This window comes from Leopardus geoffroyi, chromosome B1 (assembly GCF_018350155.1).
Source record: "Leopardus geoffroyi isolate Oge1 chromosome B1, O.geoffroyi_Oge1_pat1.0, whole genome shotgun sequence".
Taxonomy (NCBI): Eukaryota; Metazoa; Chordata; class Mammalia; order Carnivora; family Felidae; genus Leopardus; species Leopardus geoffroyi.
In genome coordinates, this window is record NC_059327.1 from 13,468,435 (window position 1) to 13,490,163 (window position 21,729).

Here is a 21,729-nt window from a genome sequence, read left to right on the forward strand (position 1 = left end):
CTTCTTTTTCTTGGCCTCAGTACGTGTTTGCTTTTGTCACTTATATCGCGGAGTCAAAGATGTTTTAATGTCCATATGATATTTAGAGCCCGTGAAAAACAAATTCAGACAAGTGAACAGATTTTTTCTGTCTGTGACATGATTCGGTTGTGTTGCCAGAGACATATTCGCCATGAGCTGTGCATCCTAATCAAAGCCTTTAATTGCGTTGAAGGTTTCTTCATGGTTGTTGGTTTCATGACTTGTTGTAACCATGGGATAAAATCTTCTCCAGATACAACACGTGGCTCAGGGAACGAACAAAAAGCTAACCCAATGCGTAGAACTTTGGCCCTTCCGTAGGAAACACGGTATGAATGACTGAATATGAAAATCAATTCTTGACTACTTCCAAAAAGCTCACAATTCTGAGTTATCATGCTGGTGTTACATGTATTGTTTCTTTCTCCCAGAGCAAAATGTACTGTGTCAAATTGGCAAACGGTGTAGCTGGCCCGTGAGCTCTTGCATTTGGCATAAAAGGTCGCTCTCCCTTTGTCGGGAGCCTATGGACTGGTGTCGATATAGATTTACAAAGATATACTCTGCTTGGAATATGCTCTCATGTCTGCACAATGAACAAATTTTGGATCTGAAGTTATTTTCTCAAATAGTGGATGTCAAAAATTTTTCAAAATCCCTTTATAGCAGATGTACAATAAACTGCTTACCTGGGCACGTTTCTTTTCTATAGTATCTCACTACTTTCAAGATTAAATTTATTGGGATATCTGGTGACATATTTTAAGACTTAGAAAGACCATAGGCTTCTTACTGTGATGAAAGCTTTTTTTCGCTAAAGATGTATGAATGAAATGGAGCAGTGTTACTACTTTGTACTACAAAGAATGCATGGAAAGGAAATAAAATAATAATAACTTTTAAATAAAGAGCTAAATATAAGAGACACAGTCTAGTCTAAGCCCTTGAAACCAAATTTAGGCAGTGACATTCAACATGGCGGTTGCTTTTAAAGATTTAACTTTTTTTGTGATGGAACGACTTGTATGTTAAAATTTGAGTAGGTTGGCTCTGTTGGCAAAATACGCTCAGAAGCCAACAATTTCCTTTCCTCTCCGCTGCTAACATGTTAGCCTTAGCCAGCAACATCTCGCATCTGGATTTATGCAAAAGTTTCCTCTCTGGTCTTTCTTCTGCCTTCACCCTTGACACCCGTTTGCCATCTGTTGTCAACACAGTGGCCAGGGAGATTCTTTCAACGTGTAATTTAGGTTATGTCACTAATCTCAAAACTATCCACTGGCTCCCCCTTTCACACAGAGCAAAAGCTCGCCTTCGTGATGGCTTACAAGGTCCCTTGTCATCTGGCTCCTGTCATCTCGGAACCTCCCGTCTCACTCCTCTCCCCGCCATGCTGTACCACCCTAGACATGTGGACCTTTCTCCTGTTCCTGGAACATACCAGGCGTGCCTTTGTACCATTTAGCCCTTTCCTGGAACGCTCTTCAACCAGATTGCCTCCTGTGTAACCCTCTCATCTCCTTCCTTCAGTCTTTGCTCAATGAGGCTTCCCCTGCCCTTGCTGTTCAGAACAACAGCCTTTGCCCCTCACACCATCCTACTTCTGTTTTCCCAAAGCACCAGTTGCCTACTGTGTTACCGTGTACTTTGCTTTGTATTTGTGTTGATTACTTACGGTCTCCCCTCAAAAGAATCCTCAAAAAAAGATTTACTCTTGTTTTGTCCACAGAAGTAACCCAAATGCCTGGAACGGGGCCTGCCACATACCCAGTAAGCCCTTAAAAATAGGTATTGAGGTGGCTCAGCCAATGAAGCGGCCGACTTCGGCTCAGGTCATGATCTCGCGGTCCGTGGGTTTGAGTCCCGCGTCGGGCTCTGAGCCTATTTCGGATTCTGTGTCTCCCTCTCTCTCTGACCCTCCCCCATTTATGCTCTGTCTCTCTCTGTCTCAAAAATAAATAAACGTTAAAAAAAATAGGTATCGAATGGGCGCCCAGGTGGCTCAGTCGATGAAGCGTCTGACTCTTGGTTTCGGCTCAGGTCGTGATCTCACGGTTCAGTGAGTTCAAGGCCCGTGTCGGGCTCTGCGCTGAGGGCGCGGAGCCTGCTTGGGATTCTCTCTCTCTCTCCCACCCTCCCTCTGCCCCTGTGGCGCTCTCCCTCTCAGAATAAACAAACTTAAAAAAATAAATAAATAAATAAATAAATAAATAAATAAATAAATAATTGAGAGAATGAATGACATCAAAAGAGCCAGTAAGGTCGGAGAATTAGTTTTCAGAGAAAGCTGTGAATTGACCATTATCCTGTTGACGCTGAGCAGTTAGCGGCAGAGCTTTGGAACGGTAATCGCCACAGATGCGGTTATGGGAGTAGCTGCGCATCTCGTTCACCGGCAAATCCCGTCAGCTCTGCCTTCAGAATCCGGTCAGGATTTCCCACCTGCTGCACCTTCTCCCGCTTTCACACTCCTGTGGGCCACCGCCGTGTCTGACCTGGATTACGGCAGCCGCGGCCCACAACGGACCGCCTGGATTCGGCCCTGACCCCCTCCGTCTTTTAAGCTCAACACAGCGCGTGGGAAAGTCAGGATCCAGGGAAGAGGAACACCAGAAGCTGAAGAAGGGAGGGAATAACTCGCGACGGGGTGTCCGAAAGGAGGCTGGAGAAGCTTAGGGTAAGAGGAGAAGTGGAGCCAGGAGGAGCGGGGCTGTCTGTCCCGCTGGGGAGGGGCTTCAGAAGAGCAAGAAAGTCTGAGTAGTGTCACGGCACCGCAGTCACAGAGACTAAGGACGCCAAACATCAGGACGCCCGTAAAGCAGCGGGAGCTCGCACACACCGCCTTCGAGGATCGTGTATGGTGCAAACACTGTAGAGAACTGTGTGACGGCTGTTTTGTAGGTTAAAAATCTACTCTGTGACCCGGTAATTGCAGTCTTAGATATTGACCAAAAAAGATATAAAAACATACATTTAAAAAGAATCGTACAAAAATGTCGACTCAGGTCATGATCTCACGGTTCGTGCGTTCGAGTCCCACGTCCGGCTCTGTGCTGACAGCTCGGAGCCTGGCGCCTGCTTTGGATTCTGTGTCTCCCTCTCTCTGTGTCCCTCCCCTGCTTGCGCTCTGTCAGTCTCTCAGAAACAAACATTAAAAAATTAAAAAACACACACACAAAAGAACAAACCGCTGCTTTCACAGCATGATGAAGGGATCTCAAAAGCATGTTAAGCGAAAGAAGCCAGGCATGAAAAAGAACATGCTGTAGGATTCCAATTGCATGAATATATATGAAACCTAAGAACACACACAAAATATACAGATGATGACAGATCTTAGAGAGGGGTTCCATGGAGTGGGGTGGGGGATGGGGAGGAGGAAGGGAATTATCTGGAAAAGAGGACAGAAGGGAACTTTCTGGGTGAAGGCAACGTTTACCATCTTGTTTTGGGTGGCGGCTATCGATGGATGTGCACTATCACCAGACTCGTTGAACAAAACACTTAAGACCTGTGCACTTTATTGTATGTTATTTCTGCCTCATCAACAACATAATAAAAAGGTACGAACACATATCGTGAGAGTCTGAGACGAATAGGAAGGAGGAAGGTAGAAAACTACGATGGCTCCGATCTTAGAAAGTAAGATACCAGAGTCCTTTCCTGAGCTTGGTGCAAGAGTGATTCGATTTGGGGGATTAAAAAATGCTTGCGCAGCTATTTCAAGGAATGTGACAGGAAGTCGACAGGAGGAAACACAAGTATTAATAAGCAGAAGGGAGTGAGGTGCTATAGCAGACACTACAACTGGGCTGTTAGGGGAACAAGTCAGTGACTGGAGGTGAATAATTTAGGCAAATGCTAGTTAGGAAGTCAGGGGGATAATTGGAAGTCAAGGGTGTTCGTGTTTTTCTGGAAATCCTGTCAGTGAGGTGAGGTTTGACTCTGCCTCAACGAGTGAGTTGAATTCTACCCGGTAGAGAAGGTGCACGTAGGCTATATTGGGTTAAGCAGGATGTATTATTAAAATTAACTCCACTCGCTTCCTTTTGCTTTCTTTAACTAATAGAAAATCTAAAATTATATATATATATAGCTCACATTATATTTCTTCTGGACAGAGCTGGCCTTGAGGCATGGAGAGATGTTAAACTATTTCCATAATCGAAGCAAATGATGATGAATGTCTGGCCCAGGACCATGGCAGTAGGGAAAAAGAGAAGCAGTGAAATTCAAAAGATATTTCTTCGGACAGAGTTGACTGGCTTGGTTAGTGATTGAATTTGGCAGGGCCTGGGTAATGGAGTGGGATAAATCAGAGATTGCTCTAAGATTTCTAACTTGGATAATATTGGCCGGGATGGAACACCATATTTAACATTAGGGGAAACACAAGGGCAAAAAAGAATCAGAGTTGTAAGTTTAGGAAGAAGGAGAATAATGTCACATGTTGAGTTCCAAGCCCTTGTCGTATATTTAATCATTTTAACATCTGCACACAGGTAAGAAATTAAGACCCAGAAAGGTTAACTTACCCGAGGATCAGTCAGCTGGATGTGATAGAGCTAGGATTTGAACCCACCCCAGCAGTGGTTCTAAATTATTTCAAAATTTGGGAAGCAAATGACAGGTTGGCTTCTGTAAGTAGTGATGGATGTGTTCATTCGCAATCATACTTCAAGAATGCCGGGTACCGATCATTAGAGTTTACTGTAAGAACTGACAGACTAACCGGGAATGCAGTCCTCAGAAATGGCAAGAACCATTTGGGCAGATGATTGTTAACTAAGTGCAGGATGACAAAATCTGTACCATTGTATACGGACAGTTCCAAACACCTGTAAAGGACGATGCCTATAGTAAACACTCAATAAATAATAACTTTATTACTGTCTTAGAGGTGTAAAGGCGCATGCTACGAAGATGAATCTGTTATTCTCCTAAAAACAGGCCCTAGTCATGCTTTTTAGTATTGATAAATTGTACTTTATTTTCTCTCTGTTTCTTTGTCTTTCAAAAATTGAAGGACAGGAAAAATACCAGTTAACTATAGTTATTTTGGTTAGTTTTTCCTGGTGATACACTTTGGTAATATGGCCTATGTTTTAGACAATATACATTTCCACTGTAGAGTAACTATATAAGAAACCAATAGTATGAGCATTTTAAGAATGCATATCTCGGGGCACCTGGGTGGCCCAATCGGTTAAGTGTCCGACTTCAGCTCGGGTCATGATCTCGTGGCTCATGAGTTCGAGCTCCGTTTTTGGGCTCTGTGCTGAGAGCTCAGAGCCTGGAGCCTGCTTCGGATTCCGTATCTCCCTCTCTCTGCCCCTCCTCCACCCCTCAAAGTAAATGAACATTGAAAAAAAGATGCATATTCCCCCCCCAAGTATATAACTAATACACAAGACTACAGATTTTCAAGCAACGTAATGTAATTATAAACTGCTACAAAAGAGAAACCAAAGAGCATTGGCACATAGCAATTAAGATCGGTATAAACTGCTTTAAAACAAAGACTTTGGACTGACTATGAAGTGAGTGGTAAATTTGCACACAACAGCATATTTTCTGTACAACCACAAACTAAAGATTGGTCTTAAAATGAGAACATTGTTGTAAAGACAGATGCTTATCTATCAAATCAGCCTTTCCAGGCACACATAAGTAGCTGTCGATCTGGCGGAGCATGTATTTATTTCTTTATTTTAAATGTTTATGTATTCATTTTGAAAGAGAGCAACAGGGGCAGAGAGAGAGGGAGAGGGAGGATCTCGAGCAGGTTCCACGCTGTCAGCGCAGAGTCTGACACGGGGCTCGATCTTCCAGACTGTGAGATCATGACCTGAGCTGAAATCAAGAGTCGGACGCCTAACAGACTGAGCCACCCAGGCGCCCCTGGAGGAGGATGTAGTTAAATGCCAAGGATAGGGGCGCCTGGGTGGCTCAGTCGGTTGAGCGACCGACTTCAGCTCAGGCCGTGATCTCACGGTTTGTGGGTTCGAGCCCCGCGTCGGGCTCTGTGCTGACAGCTCGGAGCCTGGAGCCTGCTTCGGATTCTGTGTCTCTGTGTCTCCCTCGCTCTCTGCCCCTCCCCCACTCATGCTCTGTCTCTCTCTGTCTCAGAAATAAATACACATTAAAAAATAAAGAAAAGAAAAGAAAAATAAATGCCAAGGATAGCAACGGAATACGTCAGTGCCCTGAGCTACTTAGTACAGCACTGTCTGGTAATCTTGGGCATGGGTTTGCATTTCATTAGTAGTACCTTCAGAAACTCAGTAGCCTTGAATAATTCCAACAATAGGACCGACTGTGTGACAGAGTCAGCATTGAGGAACCTCCATCCTTCCAGGTGGGTGTACCTGTTCTCAGTGACCTGTGACTCTTCCTAAATTTAACCAAACTGGTGTCTCAAGAGCTAGGTAGAAAACCCAAAAGGTATTCAAGTTGACGAGGCTTCTTTTAGTGGCTTTAAAAGCCACTAGACATTGTTGTCCCTAGGTTTGATAATGAGGGTCACATTCACGTGCTAACTCAAACACTGCTGGTAACTTCCCGATTCAGGGTTTTGAGAAACTTTTAGGGCCTCACTGGGGGCCAAGAGTGCCACACACATTAATAATACCTGTTAAGGTCACAGACCTAGCATGGGCCTGAGGGGATGAGAGGGAAGCGATGAGGGCTTCATATGGTTCACCTCGATTCTAGAGCATGGCTTTGCCGATTCTGCTTGGGTCAAGCAGTAATTAAAAAGCTATTATTTAGGGGCGCCTGGGTGGCGCAGTCGGTTAAGCGTCCGACTTCAGCCAGGTCACGATCTCGCGGTCCGTGAGTTCGAGCCCCGCGTCGGGCTCTGGGCTGATGGCTCAGAGCCTGGAGCCTGCTTCCGATTCTGTGTCTCCCTCTCTCTCTGACCCTCTCCCGTTCATGCTCTGTCTCTCCCTGTCTCAAAAATAAATAAAACGTTAAAAAAAAAATTTAAAAGAGGAGCTTAAGAAAGAAGACCCAAAAAAAAAAAAAAGCTATTATTTATTGATCATCTGCTATCAATTACAGGCTGTGACAGATACTGTCTCATTGAGTTTCATTCTCCTTGGACCTCCAGGGTACTGGCTGTTAATCCACATTTTCTGCCTTAGAAAAATGAGACGCAGGGGTTCAAACCAAAGTTGACCAGATCCCAAAGACAGTGCATAGTTTTTGTGTATCCGTATTGTTGAGCTTTGAGTAGATGGACTCACGTGAATAATAAGACTTTTTGGAATCTAGCCAATAGCGTGTGCAGATGCACAGGAGCTACATGTGTTTCAGATCCTGACAACACAAATTTATGAAGTCAATTTAAAATGTTAATTTTGAAGAAATTGCTTTTTTAAAGTTTTATTTATTTGAGAGAGAGAGAGAGTGTACAAGCGCGAATAGGAGAGGGGCAAAGAGAGAGGGGGAGAGAGAACCCAAACAGGCTCGCAGTGTCCGCGCAAAGCCCGACGCGGGGCCCAGGCCCGTGAACCATGAGATCGTGACCTGAGCTGACACCAAGAGTTGGATGCTTAACCGACTGAGCCACCCAGGCGCCCTGAAGAAATTTCTGCAGCGTATTACGATAAGTTTTCAGGCGTGTTCCTCTGAATAGACATTTAAGGGAGTTTTTGACATGGGAATCAAGCCTCTGAGTTCTGTTTTCGGGAAAGCATCACAGGAACGCGATGATGCAGTTTTGTAGACACGATCACGAATATTAAGAAGAGACAGGGGTGTAATAGAAGCGAAAGGGAATATTGAAAATCCAGCGTGTTTGTGTTTCAGCCTCGTTTCCCGGATGGAATGAATGCCACAGGTATTGATGCCTTCCAAGCAGGGAATCTGTTGACGTTTCTAAAGATTTTCTCGAGGATTTGAGATGGTTTATAGAGAAACCGATAGAGGAAAAGGAAGTACTGAAGCTTTATATTCGAATTGGATTTTTTGTGTGATTCCATATTTAAAAGAAAGTTTATTCGTAGTTTGCGTCTAGATCTTCGCAAGCATTAAAATGTTGTATTTAGTAGTAAGGAAAGCGCATCATTGAAAGGAGTGTACTTACGCAGAGGTTCTTTTACGTGTGTGTCATAATTTATTACTACTTATTTTTCTACAGCAGGAAACACATAGTTCGTTGTTCAGGAATAAAAATAATTAGCTATAATACCATACCAACAACTAAAATGAATTCTTTAAAAATTTTTTTTTTCAACATTTATTTATTTTTGGGACAGAGAGAGACAGAGCATGAACGGGGGAGGGGCAGAGAGAGAGGGAGACACAGAATCGGAAACAGGCTCCCGGCTCTGAGCCATCAGCCCAGAGCCCGACGCGGGGCTCGAACTCACGGACCGCGAGATCGTGACCTGAGCTGAAGTCGGACGCTTAACCGACTGCGCCACCCAGGCGCCCCTAAAATGAATTCTTAAAGGCCTTTAGCTCAAAGTGTTTTCCACTTGAAGTGCAGAAAAATATTTTAATTCACAAAAGCTTAGTTCTTGGGCATGCTGCCTTCTGCCTTTCTCACCGTGAATCCAAAGTCCCATAAACTTAGAAATTTAGGTTTGCTATGTGAGGCTAGACATTCGTGTTCTTTCCTATGCCTTTTTTTAATCTTTTAAAAGTGACCAGTCAAGGGGCCCCTGAGTGGCTCAGTCGGTTAAGTGTCTAACTCTTGATCTTGGCTCAAGCCCCGTGTCGGGCTTGGCGCTGATGACGTGAGGCCTGCGTGGGATTCTCTCTCTCTCTGTCTCTCTAAATAAATAAATAAACTTTAAAAAAATGACCGATCATATCAAATTGATTCCAATAACATGCAGATTTCTACTCTTAAAAGAACTGCAATTTACCACAGCTTTATTATTTCTTATTTATCTATTCATTAATTTCTCCTTCACGGTATTCCAGAAAGGATACTCCTAAGAAGGGTTTAACTTACGGATTGTTTTCATTTGGTATGCATTACTTCATGAATTTATTTATTGCCCTTTCTTCTAAATTGTATTTTAAAAACTTCTGCAAGTTCCTTGCTTTAGAAGTGAAGGAGACATCTTTAAGCGAAGGAATTTTTCTGACCTACTGTACCAAGAATTATTTAAAATGTTAAAGCATTTCCTTGAGCCATTCATAGGTGCTATCTATTGTATACTTGAACTCAAATGAAAACACAGAGTAAAATCTATTATTTTTGCCTTCTTGATAATAATTTCAAATGATATGTGTAGATAAAGCTTTAGTGGTAATTGACAAATAACCAATTAATACACCTAAATTTGATTACGTTTTTGTTCCACTTTTTCTCTTCCCGGCCACTGCCCTGCAAATTCCACACCGCGCCCCCCACCCCCACCCCGCCCCACCCGGCACCTGTCATGCCCACAGGATTGGGTGGTAATAAGGTATAAACTTCTCAATAAAACTTATTTCAAAAAGGAAAACCTTTACAATGCAATTGCAGATGGTAAAACAATTTATTCTGCTTATAGATATAGAGCATATGTTTCCTTTTTCTAAAATAACTTTACAGATAGGCCTTAAATCTGGCTATCTTTACAGATTATCCCACCAACTTCTGCTAAACTTCAAGATAACACGAACTACAATCTTTGGTTTTACAACTGCAGTTTTTATCTTATAAACAAAGGCTCTTATAAACAAAAGGTTCTAATTATCGAAGAAGCAATTAACAAACTTATGTTTAAAACTGGTCACCACAGACATGTAGTAAAATAATAGTAAAACACACACACACACACACACACACACACACACACACACACACTTACCCCCGCCCTCCCCCCTCCCCCCCGCCGCCAACATACACCCAGGACTTCAAGTAAAATTGAGGAAATCTGAATAAGAAGGGTGCATTTTATCAATGTGAATATCCTGGTGTAAGTTTTGCAAGTTCCCGTTGAGGGGAACCAAGCAGATTGTCCACATACCTCTCTGTTTTATTTCTTAAAATTGCTTATAAATCTACAATTGTCTCAAATGTTTCAGTTAAAAACACTGGTTAACAGGGGCACCTGTGTGGCTCAGTCGGTCAAGCGTCCGACTTCAGCTTGGGTCATGATCTCATGGTTCGTGGGTTCAAGTCCCGCGTCAGGCTCTGTGCTGACAGCTCGGAGCCTGGAGCCTGCTTTGGATTTTGTGTCTTTCTCTTGCTCTCTGCCCCTCCCCCGCTCATGCGCGTGCACGCTCTCTCTCTCTCTCTCTCTCTCTCTCAAAAGTAAATAAACATTAAAAATTTTTAAAATAGATAAAAATTTAAAAAGACAGGGACTTTTAATATTCTATATCCTACTCCCTTCCAAAATGGTAACAAAAGCAAATTATAGGTTTATAATGCTTTACTTTGCGACTCATCTCTGTCTTCATGGTTGTCTTCATTTGCATAAACATTTATACATAAAGTATACATGCACATGTACACTTAGGTTTATTTTAAATATTCTATAAAGCACTTCTTGGGGACCATGTTTCTGTATTTTGGGAAATCAAAATGAGTTAAAGTTGTTGGACTTAGAAAAGCAAGAAATCCTTTTTAGACAGAGCACTATATTAAAGTTAGATATGACATGGAATTTCTATCTTCAAATCGTCATCTACACATGTGAGTAGTAATCAGTTAAGCAGTAAGAGTCTCCGTGTAAAAATAGCCACTTTTCTGTGCTTTCCTTTGTTATTATCCATTATGTCCAAGGTTTGGGCACCGTCTGCAACAGTCTAGGCTGTGTTCAATTCCTTTCACTTTCAGGGTGCAATAAAGCGTTACTGTAAGCAGAATCCAACTTAAAATAAGAGTGAACCCAGGCTTATGTTTCAGCCAATTTCCAAAAAAATCCACTATCCATGATTTTGACATTTATTCCATAGATTTTTTTGTTACCTGTTTCTTTGTCTCCACCCTGCCACATCATGAGCATCATGTTATTTTTTTAATATAATTTACTGTCAAATTGCCTTACTTACAACCCCAGTGATGAGCATCATTTTCAGAAATCAGGTTCAGTTTCCATTGATTCCATTTGCTTCCTTCCCATGATTCTTTTTCCTTCTGCCTCTTTGTCTGTTTTTGATGTGAGTGGCTTGTGTGGAAAAGCACCTTGAATGTGGGAGAAAAAAGAAAAGAATTTGGTTTACAGAGACTTGTGTATTATGTTTTCCTCAACACCATGGAGGGTTACAAAGATAGACTTTGCAATTTCAAATAAGAGGCAATATAAATACTACAGTGCACTGGTGAGGAAAAAATTGTAACACCCACAGTTTAGCAGAAATATAAACCCGTTCTGGATAGATTTTTCCAGAATGATGAGAGGAGGGAGAGCCAAATAGGGTTAACGTGATGAGATTGTGTGATTTTAAGTAATTTTAAAAGATAAGAGAGAATTTTTTTTAAGTTTATTTATCTTGAGAGAGAGAGAGAGAGAGAGAGAGAGAGAGCAAAAGTGGGGGAGGAGCAGAGAGAGAGGGAGAGACAGAATCCCAAGCAGGCTCTCTGTGGTCAACTCAGCCCAAAGCAAAGCAGGGCTCCAACCCAGGAACCATGAGATCATGACCTGAGCCGAAGTCAAGGGTCAGATGCTTAACCGACCGAGCCACCCAGGTGCCCCGAAAGATGAAAGATATTTCTGAAAGTATTTTGAAAATCCCATGCACATCTCTCTCTTTTAGCCTACCCTGTATTTAATCTGTTGCTAAGGTAATCAGTTTATTCTACCTCTTAATTATCTTTTGAACGTGGCCCCACATCTTTATTCCCATCATGGGCTTGGGTTTATGGACTCCATGCAGTAGTGCGAACGAATATCTACTAACCTTCATCCCTCACCACTCATGCAAACATAACACACACACACACACACACACACACACACACACACACACTCACTCACTCACCCCACATCCATCCCCGATGCTGGTGCCAAAGTGATCTTCATAAAATGCATCAGACCTTGTCATTCATTTGCTTCAAACCATTCAAGCACCTTCCTGGTGCCAGTACGATATGTGTGTGAATTCTGTAACCCGTACACAAGGCAAGGCTCATCAAAATCTTCCTCCGTCCTATGTTTCCGACTTCATCTCCTAAGTCATTTGCCTTCCGCCTGCCCTCTCCCAGCGCCTCCCCCACCCATCACGCCCTAGCCAACGTGAACTACTGCTTTTCTGCACATCACGTCGTCTTCTTGCTTTTGCTTCTTTCCCAGTTGTCCTGGAATCTCCTCTGTCTGCTCTTCTGCCCGAAATATGCATGCCTTGGGATAACTCCAGCATTGTTTTATCAGAAAAGCCTCGTGTGACTCTTTCAGAAATGAGCGTATTTCATCTCTTCGATAATTTACCGGATAGTGTTTAATCTCTTTGTATGCTTATACCCAAGAGTGGGAGGGCAGTGTAGGAGAAAAGCTTTGGAGTCAGACACAGTGGGAGCTGCCAAAGGGCAGGAAACTATCTGTTTAACCGAACATTGAATCACTAGTACCTGGCAGGTACCTGAAATACTGGAGGCATTCAATGTATATGTCTTTGTATGAATTATTGAATGAAGCGATCAATAAATAAATGAAGGAGGTAATTTGTGTCTTACTTGTTGGAATTGGATGGAATATCAGCCCGGGAGGCATTTCTAAAGATATTAAGCATTTAAATGAAGACCCCCTCCCCCCCCCCCGTTCTGTAGGATTGCTATAATGAAGGAATGAATATCTACAAGGAATTTTTAAGCCTTCAGTAGGTTACATAGGAAACTGTAATAGTTAACTTCAGGAATAGCGATGGAGTCATCATCAAGTGGATACATAGAACGACATAGAACATACAATGAATCCGGAAGAAAATATATATAAATTTGAGGAGTATAATCTGCTTTAAACACTAATAGCTATATGTTTATCAGGCAAATAAGTAACGCACTTTTTTTCCAGTTTCAGCTCTCCTTTCAATTCCTCAAATACTCAGCAGCCTCTAAGATATCTCAACAAGACATCCTAATGTGTAAAAATTTCTAAACCATTATCAGCCTAGCGAAAACCTACTTTTTTTAACTAACGTGTCCCTCATTCTGTGGTAAGTGCCCAGTAGGTATATGTGGATTGAATGAATGAACCATTACCAAATGAGTCTGTTCAGCCTCCACACTTACAAAGACAGTCATCACTTTAGCCAAATGCTGTCACAAGGTCCTTAGACCCTAGGCGAGTCCCCGGGTTAATCATCCTTCGACTTCTTTCCTCGTAATAAATCTCTTCCGAGGACCCTCTGCATGGCCTTACCATATCAAGTAAAAATTCTCCTACTTGGATTTTAAAGTCATCAGTTGGTCTCACTTTGTTCTTCACTTATTTTCCAAACCAGTGTTGCCGCTCATCTCCAGCTGTTCTTTATCATGGCCGATTTGACTTGCTTATATCTTTGCTTCTCCCTTCGGTTTACCTAAGGTTAACTAACCCCAGCACAGAACAAAGGCTTCCATATTTGTTTTCCCCCTATAGTTTGGGTTGGTTTTTTTAAATTATTCTTTGGCACTTGCCTGAGATCTGTGTTGTAGCTGCTTCAAGGATGGAAGTCCTATCTCCAAACAGCATAAGCTCCTTCAGTCCAGTCAACCTGTCTTCTGTGTCCGTCTCTCCAAAGTACTGGAACGTTATTGGGGAAATAAAATTTGCACTTGTGATTGGGCAGCAATGAACCATTGTTGATTCAAGAAGAATACACTTATGAAAACAAAGTTGTCTATTGTAAGCAGGATAGACCGGCATGGAGAGAGTCAATAGACAAAAATGTCAGCATACACTTTTTTGCAGGGTTTATACTTAGTCAGCAGACGAGGGTTTTTATTTAATAAATGAGAGAGGGAGGGATGATAAAGGTAATGGGAATCAAGTGGAACACACACAATCAAGGTATGGTTTTAATCAGCTAACTGCAAACTCGTTGATGATTAAATACAAACGATCAAAGAGGGTAAAAGCCAAAAAAATCATCAAACCTTCAAGTAGAAAATGGTGACTTCAGTGGAGAAGTGAAATGGTCGAGAAGGAAATGATGGGCTGGGCAGGGTATATGCGTGAAAGGGGATGACTTCCGTTTTGCGCAGATTGGCAATGCACACGGAGAAGACAAGAAATATGATTCCTTTAAGGTGTGTTAGGTCAAGAATCATGACATTACGTTGGCTAGAATGGATTTTTAAAGTTGTGTCCACGCAATAGAGATGTGCTATCTGTGTTCATTTTCAGAGCTCATACCTGAGGCTGATTTGTTTTTTAAATCTCATCGGTTTATTTTGAAGCAAACTTGTTATGGTAATCTGGTATAGAGAAAGTTCATGGAAACACTCATACTAGTATACTTTTGTTGTAATGTTTCAATGTCATGGATCGTTTCAATGTAATGGATCGGTGCCTGCTGGAAGGAAGTTGGCACACTAGGAACTAATTTATCTGTGAGAAAGGGAGAGGGGCAGAGGCTGAAATCTTCGCTGTCTTGGGAAAATTGCTTGATGAGGTTTGTTTTTGCCGCCGCTGTTTCTATTGCTTTGAATAGGATATAACTGTGCTTGAGGACCATCAGAGGACAGAAATCAAATCTTAATCAGTCGTGATGTTTTTTTTTTTTTTCTGTTTAAAAGAAAGTTCCAAATTTGCTTTAAAGCCTAGGGAGTTTAATTAAAGTAAGTAGAGACAAAAGTACTCTTTTGAGAGCCGTCATTTCTCTTAATATGACACTATTAATAATGTAGTGTAATGCTATTTTGGAAGTTTGGTTCTTTCCTTGTCTTTTGTCTTGTTCTGACTCCTTTCTATATTCTAAATGAAAGGGGAATAAAGCCCTTAAAGGAAGGTACTCTATCTACTAAATTCACTGTCTCCTTGGGCACCACATCATCTCTGACCTCTTCTGTAATTCTTTGAAGAAATACCCCTGCAAGCACTATATTTTTTTTTTCCTTTCCCTTCCTCTTTTGTTGTGAGCCTCTTTTCCCAACAACATTTGCCAGGTTCTTCACAAAGATTTTTTTTTTCTTTTTTTCCCAATTAGGATGAAAACTAGATCATTATGTGACCATTTCATTGTGAGTGTCACTTCCCTTTTCGACAGTTCCATTCGCCATACCCCATTATAAATCTTCAAATTTCTGACCTGCCTTGAAATCAGAAAGCACTTTCATTAACGCTGGTCTTTGTGAGCAGCAAGGATGAACGCAGGCATGGCAGACGTCACAGCCTCATCGTCAAACTTACCTGCTTTGTCAACTCAGTGCCGCGGCAACGTGCTTACCGCTTAAACCCGGTGATCTCGCTCTGAATGCTGATTATGTGTGGTACATTTTTGAATTTTAAGAGTGTTTCTGAGGTCACTTTTCGTTTTTGTACAGTGATGTGTTACCTCTAGCTTGGGTTTCGTGATCTTCGTTGTTTGAAAGTTAATCAGTATTCTTTGTTAGAATACCTTCCGATTTGCTTGAGGAAGCGTTTGATGTCACGTGTCTTTGTCCGTTGATTCTGGTGAACATTTTTTTTTTTTTATTTTTTTTTTCAACGTTTATTTATTTTTGGGACAGAGAGAGACAGAGTATGAACGGGGGAGGGGCAGAGAGAGAGGGAGACACAGAATCAGAAACAGGCTCCAGGCTCTGAGCCATCAGCCCAGAGCCTGACGCGGGGCTCGAACTCACGGACCGCGAGATTGTGACCTGGCTGAAGTCGGACGTTTAACCGACTGCGCCACCCAGGCGCCCCTCTGGTGAACATTTTTTAAGCCAAGTGATGTATGTAAGGTGTGATCCCTCTAATTGAGCTATCATGCCAAAAAGACAGTTCTTGAACGTGATCACGTAAATTGGACTTTTATCCTGTTCTTATACTCTGTTTTTATTACATGCATACGATTAAAAAAATTAGAATCATCCTGTGTTTTCACATGATAGGTAAGAAGCAAGAAATTATAAGGGAAGCAGATATTATTTTGTTTTGACTGTCACATACGAACTTGACCCTATTTTGATGTCCTCGCTAAAATGTAAACACGGAAGTATATAATGAAGGTTGGAAGTTAAAGAGTTAAGTCTCCGGCCATACTACCCTGAATGATCTCAGAAGCTAAGCAGGGTCGGGCCTGGTTAGTACTTGGATGGGAGAAGTTAAAGAGTTAACAGTTCTTTATAAACCAGAAGGCCATTAACTTTTAATAATGCTGTCTCAAATATTTGGCTGTAAATTGTGGTGATAATCAAATATGAGCCTATGGGATTGTGCTTTGTAGTACTGTTTGATTTGATAACTCTGGTAATCCCTGAAGCACGTTAGGAAAAATATTTTATGCTTACATTAGCAGCTATTGTGAGTGTGTAGAATAACCTGCCAACCCCAAGATGTATTGTAAGGACAAGAAAAAAAGGAATTCTGTCTCAGACCTTGTTTCTTTTTGTTTTCTTTTGTTTTTTGAATGATTACTTTTAGAAAAATTTTGTAACCTAATACATTTTGGTTTCTTACCATGAGAAAGAGACGAACTGGCTTCAGAAAATTTCAAAATGAGACAAAATACTGCCTACATACTAAAAAATGTTGTCTTTAAAAAACTGGAAGATAACGTCCACATCATTTTTTTTTATCTGTGTTCCTCATTTAACATCCTGTGTAGTTTCAGGGCCCCTGGGTGGCTCAGTGGGTTAAGCGTCTGACTTCGGCTCAGGTCATGAACTCATGGTTTGTGAGTTCGATCCCTGCTTCAGGTTCTGTGCTGACAGCTTGGAGCCTGGAGCCTGCTTCCGATTCTGTGTGTGTCTCTTTCCGTCCCTCCCCTGCTTGTGTATATTATGTATAATATACATAATATAATAATAATAATATAGTATTGTTATATTATTATAATAAAAGTATTATATTATTATAATATTAAATCATTATAAATTATAATTTATATAATTATTGATATATTATAATGATAATTAACATAATTTATAATAATAATTTAATATTATAAGGTTGTTGTTGGTATGAATTTTGTGTATACTTTGGATATTAATTCCTTGTCAGATATATGATTTGCAAGAATCTCCCACTCAGTAGATTGCCTTTTCATTTTGATCATGATTCCTTTCTTTTTCTTTTTTTTTTTAATATATGAAATTTATTGTCAAATTGGTTTCCATACAACACCCAGCGCTCATCCCAAAAGGTGCCCTCCTCAGTACCCATCACCCACCCTCCCCGCCCTCCCACCCCCCATCAACCCTCAGTTTGTTCTCAGTTTTTAACAGTCTCTTATGCTTTGGCTCTCTTCCACTCTAACCTCTTTTTTCTTTTTTTTCCTTCCCTTCCTCCATGGGTTTCTGTTAAGTTTCTCAGGATCCACATAAGAGTGAAACCATATGGTATCTGTCTTTCTCTGTATGGCTTATTTCACTTAGCATCACACTCTCCAGTTCCATCCACGTTGCTACAAAAGGCCATATTTCATTCTTTCTCATTGCCACGTAGTATTCCGTTGTGTATATAAACCACAATTTCTTTATCCATTCATCAGTTGATGGACATTTAGGCTCTTTCCATAATTTGGCTATTGTTGAGAGTGCTGCTATAAACATTGGGGTACCAGTGCCCCTATGCATCAGTACTCCTGTATCCCTTGGATAAATTCCTAGCAGTGCTATTGCTGGGTCATAGGGTAGGGCCTATTTTCAATTTTCTGAGGAACCTCCACACTGCTTGATCATGATTCCTTTCATTGTGGAGAAGCTTTTCATTTTGATGTAATCCCGTTTATTTATTTTTTTTTTTGCTTTTGTTTCCCTTGCCTTTGGGGTCACATCCACAAAATGTTGCTAATTAATATATTATGTTAATATATACTATGATAATTTTATTATAATAAAACAATACTATTAATTACAATACTACTAATTAATAATAATATATTATATTCTAATATAATAATAATATAATATATATAATCCATTGATGGATGTTTAGGTTGTTTCTATTTCTTGGCTATTGTAGATAATGCTGCAGTGAACGCATAGGGGTATGTATATCTTTTTAAATCAGCGTTTTTGTATTCTTCAGATAAATACCCAGAAGTGAAATTGCTAGGTCGTATGGTAGTTCTGTTGCTAATGTTTTGAGGGCCCTCTGTATCGTTTTCCATAGTGTCTGCAGCAGTTTGCATTCCCACCAACAGTGTACGAAGGTTCCTTTTTCTCTCGATCCTTGCTAACGCTTGAGTACGTCTTCTTTGGGAGAATGTCTATTTCCTCTGTCCATCTTTGAATCAGGTTGATTTGTTGTTGTCAATTGGTATGAATTTTGTGTGTATTTTGGGTATCAATCCCTTGTCAGATATGTGATTTGCAAGAATCTCCCATTCAGTAGATTGCCTTTTCATTTTGATCATGATTCCTTTCATTGTGGAGAAGCTTTTTATTTTGATGTAATCCCGTTTATTTATTTTTTTGCTTTTGTTTCCCTTGCCTTTGGGGTCACATCCACAAAATATTGCTAAGACCAATGTTGAGTATTTTAGGAGTTCTGTGGTTTTAGTTCTCATAAGTATTTAATCCATTTGAATTAATTTTTGTGTATGGTAGAAGATAGGGGTCCACTTTCATTCTTTGGCATGTGGCTGTCCATTTTTTTCAACACCATTATTGAAGAGACTGTCCTTTCTCCATTGTGTGTTCTTGGCTCCTTTGCCATAAATTAATTGTCCATATATGTGTAGGTTTAATTCAGTTGTGTCCCCCTGATCCACCTGTCTGTTTTAATAATAATACGATAGCTTCAAGGTATAGTTTGAAATCGGGGAGCATAATACCTCCAGTTTTGTTCTTCTCCTTCAAGATTGCTTTGGCTATTCAGGATCTTTTATGTTTCCATAAAAATTTTAGAATTATTTCTTCTGGTTCTGTGAGAAATTCCATTAGAATTTTGATGGGGATTGCACTGAATCCATAGATTACCTTGGGTAGTATGGACATTTTAACAATATTCTTCCAGGAGCGCCTGGGTGGCTCAGTCGGTTAAGCATCCGACTTCAGCTCAGGTCACGATCTCACAATCCGTGAGTTTGAGCCCCGTGTCGGACTCTGTGCTGACAGCTCAGGACCTGGAGCCTGCTTCCCATTCTGTGTCTCCCTGTCTCTTTGCCCCTCCCCTGATCACACTCTGTGTCTCTCTTCCTGAAAAATAAATAAACATTAAAAAAAAGAAAACAATATTCTTTCAGTGATGAGCATAGAATCTTTTCATTTATTTATGTCTTCAGTTTCTTTCATCAGTGTCTTATCATTTTCAACATACAGATCTTTCACCTCCTTGGTTAAATTCATTCCTAAGTATTTTATTCCTTCTGTTGCAATTATAAATGGAATTTTTTATTTCTCTTTCTGATAATACATTATTAGTTATATATATATGCTACAGATTCCTGGATGTTGATTTTGAATCCTGCTACTTTACTGAATTCGTTTATTCTAATATTTTTTTGGTGGGGTCTTAAGGATTTTCCGTATATAGTATCATGTCATCTGCAAAAGGTGACGGTTTTACTATTGCCTTTCCAATTTGGATGCCTTTTATTTCTTTTTCTTGCCTAGTTGCTATGGCTAGAATCCCCATACTATGTTGAATAAAAATGACAACAGTGGGCCTCCTTATCTATTTCCTGGTCTTGGAGAGCTTTCAGCTTTTTACCATTGAGTATGGTATCAACTGTGGATTTATCATCTGTGGCCTGTATAATGTTGAGGTATATTCCCTTTATACCCACTTGGTTAAGAATTTTTAATCATAAATGGATGTTGAATTTCATCACATTTTTTTTCTGCATCTACTGAGATGACCATATGAATTGTTATTCCTCATTTTATTAATGTGCTATATCATGTTGATTGCTTTATGGATATAATGTTGAACCAACTTGCATTCCTGGAATAAATTCCACTTGATCATGGCATATCATCCTTTTAATGTATTATCGAGTTAAGTTTGCTAATATTTTGTTGAGAATTTTCCATCTGTGTTCATCAATGATATTGGCCTATAATTTTCCATTTTTGTGGCTTTCTTGTCTGGCTTTGATATCAGGGTGACACTGGCCTCATAAAATGAATTTGGAAGTGTTCCCTCTTCTTCAATATTTTGGAAGAATTTAGAAGGATAGATTTTAAATCGTCTTTGAATGTTTGGTAGAATTTACTGGTGAAGCCATCTGGTCCTGAACTTTTTGTTTGTCAGGAGGTATTTGATTACTGATTTCAGCCTTTTAAAGTTAATCAGATTTTTTATTTCTTCACGGCTCAGAAGATTGTTGTATGTTTTTTTTTAACTTTTTTTTTTATTTTACTTTTGAGAGAGAGAGAGAGAGACAGAGTGTGAGCAGGGGAGGAGCAGAGAGAGTGGGAGACACAGAATCTGAAGCAGGTTCCAGGCTCTGAACTGTCAGCCCAGAGCCCAATGCGAGGCTCGAACTCACAAACCATGAGATCATGACCTGAGCCGAAGTCAGACATTTAACCAGCTGAGCCACCCAGGCGCCCCTGTATGTTTTTTAAGAATTCATTCATTTCTTCTAGTTTGTCCAGTTTGTTGGTGTCTAGTTATTCAGAGTAGTCTCATATGATCATTTCTAATTCAATGGTGTTATTTGTAACTTCTCTTTAATTTCTGACTTTGTTAATTAGAACCCTCTCTCTTTTTTTTTTCTTGGTTGATCTAATGGTTTGTCAATTTTATCTTTTCAAAGAACCAGGTTTTAGTTTCATTGATCTTTATCATTTCCTTTTTTCTATTGACTTTGGGCTTTGTTTGTTCTTTTGTAGCTCTTTTATACGTAAAGTTAGATTGTTTGAGATTTTTTTTTGAGGTAAGCCTGTATTACTATGATCTTCCCTCTTAAGAACCCCAAAATTTTGGTGTATCATATATCTGTTTCCATTTGTTTCTAGGTGTTTGTTCATTTCTTATTTGATTTCTTCATTGACCCATTGGTTGTTCAACAACATACTATTTAATTTTTACATTTTTCAGGGTTTCCCAGTTTTCTTCTTGTAACTGATTTCTGGTTTTGTACCATTACGGTTAAGGAAGAAACCTGATAGGGTTTCAGTGTTCTTGAACTTATTAAGACTTGGTTTATAGGGGCGCCTGGGTGGCGCAGTCGGTTAGGCGTCCGACTTCAACCAGGTCACGATCTCGTGGTCCGTGAGTTCGAGCCCCGCATCAGGCTCTGGGCTGATGGCTCAGAGCCTGGAGCCTGTTTCCGATTCTGTGTCTCCCTCTCTCTCTGCCCCTCCCCCGTTCATGCTCTCTCTCTGTCCCAAAAATGAATAAACGTTGAAAAAAAAAATTAAAAAAAAAAAAAAAAAAAAAGACTTGGTTTATAACCTAGCCTGTGATCTATCTTGGAGATGTCCCATATGCACTGAGAACAGTGTGCATTCTGTAGTTTTTGGATGGAATGTTCTGTGTATATCTGTTAAGTACATCTGCTATAATGTGTTGTTTAAGGCCAATGTTTCCAGAGTCTGCAGTACAATCTTAAAGCTGACCTTTCATCTCTATTTTCTTCTTGACAAATGTCTAAATCAAAACTGACAAAAATAATTATTCCCGTATAAATTAGTATGAAAAGCTTTGGAGTCCTATTCTGTGACCATTGCCAGACTTGTTA

At 40.4% G+C, this 21,729-nt stretch overlaps 1 protein-coding gene across 24 annotated transcripts in view; it reads left to right on the top strand.

Annotated features, from left to right (window-relative positions):
• TENM3 (teneurin transmembrane protein 3) overlaps nt 1-21,729 on the top strand; it is a 1,282,904-nt gene that overhangs the window by 1,048,802 nt on the left and 212,373 nt on the right. Inside the window, exon 1 of one of the 24 annotated variants that reach the window (XM_045452531.1) lies at nt 12,754-13,122. The exons of the other annotated variants lie outside the window; for them this stretch is intronic. The gene's annotated coding sequence lies outside the window, so the exon portion shown is untranslated. Of the gene's footprint in view, nt 1-12,753; nt 13,123-21,729 lie in introns of those variants that run through there. 24 annotated transcript variants of the gene reach the window in all.